Below are 7879 nucleotides of genomic sequence, written 5' to 3'. Positions count from 1 at the left end.
GGAGGGTGGAAATGGGACAACGACTGGGATTCGGCAGCTGGGCCTGGAGACAGCGGTGTTGGAGAAGACAGAGCTGTGGGATCATGCTGAGAGGCTGTGCAGGGCGCTGGGAGCTGGTACCATGAAGTGGGAGTGCAGAGAAGGGTAGAAGATAGCACCATGCCAATTCGTCGAGCTGTGAATTCTACCCAGGAAATTCTGCCCAAAAGCAAACTTGCTGAAGGGGAGGAAGAAAAGCCAGAACTAGATGTAAGTTCAGATGATTTTATCTCCAGTGTAGAAGAACAAGAAAATGAAACCCCACTGGCTACATCTAGTGAGGCAGGACAGCCCAAAGGAGGACCTGAGACTGAAGAGAAGGAAGAAAATAAACCTTTTGAAGAAACCAAAAAGGAGGAGAAAGATCAATCTAAGGAAAAGGAGAAGAAAGTGAAAAAACAAAACAAAACAACAACAACAAAAAACAACGATGCCTTCCTGGGCTACTCTTTCTGCCAGCCAGCTAGCAAGGGCCCAGAAACAAACACCAATAGCTTCCTCACCTCATTCCAATTCTAACTGAGGCCATTAAGGCATGCTTCCTTCCAGAAGAGTGGAATCAGTGGTTGCTATTCGAAAATACATCATAATTATCCTTCTTTGGAGTTGGAGAGAAGGGATTATCTCCTTAAGCAATGGAAAGAGCATTAAATAGAGGAGTCATCAAACAGGTAAAAGGAAAAGGTACATCTGGAAGTTTTGTTGTGGTCCAGAAACCAAGAAAAACTACTCAGAAATCCAGAAACAGAAAGAAGAGAAACTCTGCAGTGGATCCAGAACCACACGTAAAATTGGAGGATATCTTTCCACTGGCCTTTACTTGTCTTTGTGAACCTAAAGAAGCATCTTACAGTCTTATCAGGAAATATGTATCTCAGTATTACCCTAAGCTTAGAGTGGACATCAGGCCTTAGCTGTTGAAGAATGCTCTGCAGAGAGCAGTAGAGAGAGGCCAGTTAGAGCAAATAACTGGCAAATGTGCTTTGGGGACATTACAGCTGAAGAAATCGGGAGAAACCCCTGCTTGGTGGAAGCCAAGTGGAATATGCAATCTTGTCTGCCATTGCTGCCATGAATGAGCCGAAGACCTGCTCCACCACTGCTCTGAAGAAGTATGTCCTGGAGAGCCACCCAGGGACCAATTCTAATTATAAAATGCGTTTGCTGAAGAAAACTGCAGAAATGTGAAAAGAATGGGTGGATGGAGCAGATCTCTGGTAAAGGATTCAGTGGCAACTTCCAACTTTCCAAGCCCAGGAGTTTTATTTCCAAAGAAAAAGCCAGATGATTCTAAAGATGGGATGAAGATGAGTCATTTGAAGAAGACTCTGAGGATGAAGAGCCACAACCTAAGCAAAGGTTGCAAAAGGAAACTCCAGCCAAGTCCCAAAGGAAGGTGGCACTCATGAAGCAGAGAGGGCCCACATCTGCACTCAAAGTCCCAGCTGCCCAGTGGGGGAAAGCTAGGCCCCTGCCCAAGAAAGCCCCTCCTAAGGCCAAACTCCTGCCAAGGAAGCCAGACTCTCACCTCAGTTGTCAAGAAACCTAGTGGTAGTTCTCCAAAGAAGTCTGCAGCCAGTGTGAGAAAGGAAATGAAATTACCTGGCAAGGGTAAATCCACCATGAAGAAGTCTTTCAAAACAAAAAAGTAAATTTTATAGCAAGAAAGGGTATCATGATAAAATTCAAAGTCTTATTTTATAAGGTCAGTGTGCATTTGTTTTTAGTTTTGATGCTTACAAAGTTTCTTTTTTTCCTCCCATATGAACATTGTGGGGAGGGAATATAACAAACCAATCTAGACATTTGTTATCTTTAGGTGCTGTTTTTGGTGCCTCCCCCTCCCCCAATCATTTTAATTTCTGCAAGAATCTGGGAGTCTTCTAAAGTATATAATCTATACTTGTCTTTTTTGTCCCTCCTACCCTAACCTCTTTTTTTTTATGGTGAGCTTTGGTCCCCATCATCTGTCCATCCCCCACACCATCTCACCCCTCTCTCCTCCTCCTGGTTTTACCTAAACAGTTGTAAAGATTTTTATATTTTTAGAATGCATCAAGAGCAGGATGCTGGTCAGGTGTGGGAAGTAAAAAGGAAGCAGTGTAGCACTGACTGAATGATAAAGCCTCCTGCCTGAAGACTTCAGTAAGAGCTGTAATAATCTTATTTATTAAAGTTACTCCACTAACCCTCTCTTTCCAACTATGAACAGAGACAACTGTGGAAATAAGCCTAAGACAGTATAATCACATTTACTTCTGAAGATGCATGACTCCTTTGGGCCACTTTCCACATTGACCAACCTGCAAGTATTGTTCACTGGCCCAGAGCATTGCATTCCCTTCACAGCAAACACAAGTTCTTTATACCACTTGGTTCTGTCTGCGGGGGAAATATAGGAATATATTGAATCCAGTTTCTAGCATCACCTGTGTTACCAAAAATCAAAATATGTAAAATCTTGATGAAATGTTTAAATATATTTTTAAATATTTGAAACATGAGTTGTCACTGTTTGCCTTTTTTAAATGAGGAAAGGTTGGAGAATTACAAATGTAGAAATGTTAAGTGGAAAAACATACAATTTGGTTAAATAAAATAGATTCCAGATTCATCTGTGGATTTTTTTCCCCTTCCTTTCTTTCCATGGCACTTTTGGTATTGAGCAATTTGCTTCCTTTTTGAGATATTTTAAAGAAAAAGAAAAGCAAATGAAGCCCTACTACCTCACCCATTTTTATTTGTATTTGTTTTAATATTGTGAAGTTGTGTTAAAATAGTGCTAGTTTTCTACTTGAGAAATACCAATTTCTGGTTATTGTTTCTTTTCCCTGTGGCTTTCAACATTTTAATTGTCTTAAACTCTTTGGCATACATTTTCCTGGCCCCCTGAGGGCTGCCAGAGGCGAAAGGTGTTTGTTTTCTATTCATTCCACTTGCATCACCTACCTGGATCCCATCTGCAGCTTGAGTGTGGCTGGAAAATGGATTTGAGAAGATTGGCTTGAATTAGATCATAATCGTGTGATTATTCATCATGCACTCATTGGAATTTGTGTTGCATTTAAGGCAGTCTTTCCTGTTGTAAATCTTCCTTTTTTATGTACATATATTTTGAAAAATATGAATAAACATGAAGTTTTAAAAGAAAAATGTTAAAGATATATTTAAAAATACTTTTATAATGAAGTTGATGGAAATAATTTTAAGACTTTTGACTTAGAATTCTAAACAAAATTCTCACAAGCTTATTTAAAACTCTAAACAGATTACCATAAAGGAAGCTATGGTTTATGTTTGGCTTAAAACCTATTTGAAAAAAGTGTCTTCATATAAAAGTTTACTAAAACTAGTGGATTGACTAGCCAGAGTTTATAAATCTATGGAGTATCCTAGTAAAATTATAATCCTGGCAGCAATACAACTCAAAAGCTTTTTAGAGGTTGCAAAGCAATTGAAAGGGAAAGTCTTTCAGGCTTGCTTGTAAAAATTGATTTCTTTAGTTTTAAAGCCACAGAATTTGAACTGCCTACAAATTCCTCTTCTTTTTAGTGTCTTGCCCTTCTTAGCACATAAAAAGTGATGTCCTAAAAATGACACACGGGCTGGAGATTTAGCTTAGTGGCACTGTGCCTGTCTTGCAAGTGCAGGGTCCTGAGTTCAATCTCTGGTATTTAAATAAATAACACGTGATCAGAGTTTAAATTCAGCAGTGTTAGGTAGGGTTATTGTAATTTGATTGGTAACAACCTCAAAGGAAAGGGCTTGGAGTTGCACCTAGAGGGACATGTGTTGAACTGTGATCTCTTTGAAACTTGTCCATGGCTAGGCTAGCTGATGTTTTACCTTGCTTAGGAATGGAAAAGAGTTGGTTGCATGTTTACTGTGGTATTCTGAAGTGGTTTGGGACAATATTCTACTGAGAACCAGGTTACTAGGGGCCAATGCACAATAAAACTAGATCCTTTTTAATATATCTTTGCTCATCTTTATACCTTTTAATACAATTCATAAGTGGATATCTTTTCTGGATTCTCAGCTCTATCTCTCTTCTAATCCATATGCCAAGCCCTTTCAAAAATTTTTCCTTTTTACCAGATATAGTTGCATATACCTGTAATCCAGCACTCTGGGAGGCTGAGGCAGGAGGATAACAAATTTGAGCCCAGCCTATACAATTACTGAGACTGTCTCAAAATAAAAAAGCAAAAAAGGTTTAGGGATGTAATTCAATTGTGAAGGCTGTGGGTTTAATCCCCAGTATCACACACACACACACACACACACACACACACACACACACACTTCTTTTCTATATTTATCCCACAATTTTTGTTTAAATAACAAAAAGAGCATGACAATTCCCTCATAAAATTTCTTTAGTATTCAGAGAAACCACTTTATATTGTTATTTTAACCCATATCTTGCCTCAGCTAGGTTATTGCTCTACCACTGAGCTATACCACCAGCCCTATTAGGAGACATTTTAAGTGAGTGTTGTTGCTGGATGTCATATGAGTGTAGAAGGAAGAAATGAATCCCATTTGGCATCTGGCACTGGTATTTAAATAAGGCAAGTCATCCCATGTGTTGGAAATTTATCACCACTTTTTAGGAAGGACAGAACCATCACTTTTGTTTTATCAAGAAGTGGTTAGGATGTCTTAGAACAAATGGACTTAGTAGATGTCTACAGAGTGATCCACCCCACAAAATCAGAATATATGTTCTTTTCAGCTGCACATGGGTCATTCTCCAAAATAGATCACAGGCTAGCTCATAGAACAAGCTTAAGTAAAAGCAAAGGTATTGAAGTTATTCCCTGTATGTTATTAGACCATAGTGTAATTAAACTGGAGATCAATAGCCTAAGAAACTGCAAGAACTTCATAAACACGTGGAAATTAAATAATAGCTGGCTGAACAACCATTGGGTCACAGAGGAAATTAAAGAAGAAATTAGATAGTTTGTACAATTAAATGATCATGCCAATACAACATACAGGAATCTATGGGACATAATAAAAGCAGTTCTATGAGGGAAATTCATAGCAGTAAATGCCCATACTAGGAAAATGGAGCGAGCTCAAATGACCTAATACTTAACCTTAAGCTTCTAGAAAAATGAGAGCAAGACAAACCAAAAGCCTGTACAAGGGAGGAAATTATAAAGATCAGAGCAGAAATTAATGCAATGGAGACTAAAAGAGCGATACAATAAATCAATGAATTGAAGAGTTGGGGTTTTTTGAAAGAATAAATAAAATCAATAAACCCTTAGCTACCTTATCCAAAAAAAAAAAAAAAAAAAAAAAAAAAAAAAAAAAAAAAAAAAAAAATGCAATTAGGAATGAAAAAGGTGAAGTCACAAAAGATCCACCAGAAATCCAGAGGATCATCAATACCTACTTCAAAAACCTATACTCTAATAAAATGGAATATACAGAAACGGACAAATTCCTAAACACATATGAACTTCCAAAGTTGAACAAAGAAGATATAAAAAGTCTAAACACCCCAATTACATTCAGTGAAATTGAAAATGTAATTAAAATATTACCAACAAAGAAAAGTCCAGGCCCTGATGGCTTTACTGCTGAATTCTACAAGACATTTAGAGAAGAACTAACACCATTGCTCTTTAAACTCTTCAATGAAATTGAAAGGGAAGCAGTACTTCCAAATTCATTCCTGGAAGCAAGTATTACTTTGATTTCAAAACCAGGGAAAGGCCCAACCAAAAAAGAGCTACAGGCCAATCTTCCTAATGAACATAGATGCAAAAATCCTCAATAAGATAGTGCCAACCAGAATAAGAAGATCATCAACAAGATTATATACCCGACCAAGTCAGATTTATCCCAGGAATACAAGGATGGTTCAACATACATAAATCAATGAATGTAATGCACTATATTAGCAGAGAATTAAGCACAAAAACCATATAATCATCTCAATAGATGCACAAAAAGCATTCAACAAAATTCAACACACATTCATGATAAAAACCCTATAGAAAATTGTAATAGATGATCTATATCTCAACCTGATAAAGGCTATCTGTGAAAAACCAACAGCCAATATTCTAAATGGTCTAAAACAAAATTTTCACATTAAAATCAGGAAAAAGATAAGAACATCCACAGTCACCACTCCTGTTCAATACAATTCTAGAAATATTAGCCACAGCAATTAGACAAGAGAAAGAAATAAAAGTAATACAGATAGGAAAGGAAGAAGTTAAATTGTCACTATTTACTGATGATATGATACTCTACATAGAAGATCCAAAAAACTCTGCCAAAAGACTGTTAGACTTAATTGAAAGAGTCAGTAGAGTAGCAGGATACAAAGTTAAAATTCAAAAATCAATAGCCTTCTTGTACACAAGTAACAGACTCACTGAGAGAGAAATTAGGGAAACAATTCCTTCCACAATAGCATCTCCCCCCAAAGAAATATCTAGGAATCAATCTAACGAAGGAGACAAAAGACCCCTATGCTGAAAATTACAGCACTCTGAAAAAAGATAGAAGAGGATATAACAAGATAGAAGGACATCCCTTGTTCCTGGATAGGAAGAATCAACATAGTGAAAATGGCCATACTTCCAAAACTCCTATAACAGACTCAATACAATCCCAATTGAAATCCAACAGTATATTTTACAGAACTTGAGAAAACAATCCAAAAATTTATTTGGAACCAGAAGAGATCTAGAATAGCACAACCTAGTCTTTGTTTTTGCTTTTTTTTTTTTTGTACCGGGGATTGCACTTGGACCCTTGCGCTTGCAAGGCAGGTGGTGGAACCACTGAGCTAAATACCCAGAGATCTAGTATAGCAAAAGCCATTCTAGGCAACAAAGACATGGCAAGGTGTTGAGGTCTCCTTCTAGAGGAGGGGACTCAGGGAGATGACCGCAGACACAATGAATGACCAAAAGCTGATAGCTAATGGCAAAGCTTTTTTTTAACACAGGGTGTTATACACTAGTTTCAAGCCCACACCACAGGCATGATTTCAGCGATTGGTAATAAATCTCAATCACAAGGAGGCATGAGTAAGAAAAACAATCAGTCACAAGAAGCAACAAGCAGACATATACTGATTAAGCTAAGAACATAACATCAAGATAAGACAATATCTGTTTATGACCAGAAGGGAGTGTAAACTGGGAACAAGAGCAAACACAGAGTTCAGGGGGTTGTTTGTAGGTCAAGGGATTTGGCTCCAGCACATTGCCTTTGGGACTCATGTGCCCCGGTGAGAACCAACATTCCGGGGCTTGGGGTCAGCACTTCGGCCACCCGTCCTTTCGTACCCCAACAGCAAGGGGTATCACAATTCCTAACTTGAAACTATACCACAAAGCCACTATGATAAAAATGGCATGGTACTGGCAAAGAAACAGACCCAAGGATCAATGGACTAGATTAAAAGCTGCAAAAACAGCCCCAGACATACTCAGCTACCTTATCCTTGACAAAGGAGCCAACCATTCTCACCAGAGGAAAGATAGCCTCTTTAATAAATGGTGTTGGAAAAACTGGCTTTCAACTTGCCAAAGATTAAAACTAGATCCCTATCTTTCACCACGCACTAAACTAAAATCCAAATGGATTAAAATCTAAATATTAAAACTGGTCATTCAAAAGATGCAGATGAAAAAAATACTGAGATTTCACCATCCCCCAGAAAGAATGACTGCTATTAAATAATTTCCCAGATAACCATAGAGATAGTGAGCAAAATGGAAGTCATGATTTGAGACTCTAGAGCAGAAACTGACAAAAAAAAGATGTGCTCTGGAACATAATAGAAACCATGAAAGCCCAG

The 7879-nt window shown here is 37.9% G+C and overlaps 1 pseudogene; it reads left to right on the top strand.

Annotated features, from left to right (window-relative positions):
• Positions 1-96: 96 nt before the first annotated feature.
• On the top strand, positions 97-2330 carry LOC104873380 (annotated as a pseudogene).
• Positions 2331-7879: the final 5549 nt, after the last annotated feature.

This window comes from Fukomys damarensis, unplaced genomic scaffold (assembly GCF_012274545.1).
Source record: "Fukomys damarensis isolate Sample0158 unplaced genomic scaffold, DMR_v1.0_HiC HiC_scaffold_22, whole genome shotgun sequence".
Classification (NCBI taxonomy): Eukaryota; Metazoa; Chordata; class Mammalia; order Rodentia; family Bathyergidae; genus Fukomys; species Fukomys damarensis.
This window is presented reverse-complemented; position numbering and strand designations above follow the sequence as displayed.